We start from the raw sequence: 619 nt of genomic DNA, 5'->3' as shown, positions 1-619 counted from the left end.
CATTCAATGCTCTATATCTGCATTTTTTGGTCTCTTAAATAATTTACCCAGTTATCAAAGTAACCTAACTATAACTGTCTTACTGAATTTTTACATTCCTTTGAAAATTCAACTTTTTCTAATAACTTACCACAACCTAATTACTCCTAACCCTGAATCTTTTGATGACCAGCTGCCTGTCAGCTAAAAGGCGCTGAGCTACGGTGATAAGCAGCATGACTGTCTTGTGGGGTACCCCAAGGTTCCATTTTGGGCCCGATCCTCTTTCTATTGTTCTTATACCATTTAGGGGATATTTTAAAACGGCACAGTAATGTGTCATACTTTCTGTATGGTGATGACATACAATTGTAATGTTCCTTTCAAACCTCCGGCAACTACAAATTTCCTGAAACTGGTAACTGTCAGAAATCAAAATATGACTGAATAACTACCTGCAGTTAAATGCAAAGGAGACTGAGACTTATTATTGCCCCGATGATAAAATTCCAATTAAGCAGCACCTTGGTTTTTAAACTCCTGCGAAAAATAATCTTGACAGTTCCTTGTCTTTTGACAGTCATTGTAAAACCTTAGTTTGTAACTGTTATCATTTAAGAAATATTTTGAAGTTGAGATC

The sequence above is a fragment of the Austrofundulus limnaeus genome, unplaced genomic scaffold (assembly GCF_001266775.1).
Source record: "Austrofundulus limnaeus strain Quisiro unplaced genomic scaffold, Austrofundulus_limnaeus-1.0 Scaffold1356, whole genome shotgun sequence".
NCBI lineage: Eukaryota > Metazoa > Chordata > Actinopteri > Cyprinodontiformes > Rivulidae > Austrofundulus > Austrofundulus limnaeus.
The sequence above is the reverse complement of the archived record's forward strand: the minus strand, read 5'-3'. Positions refer to the sequence as shown.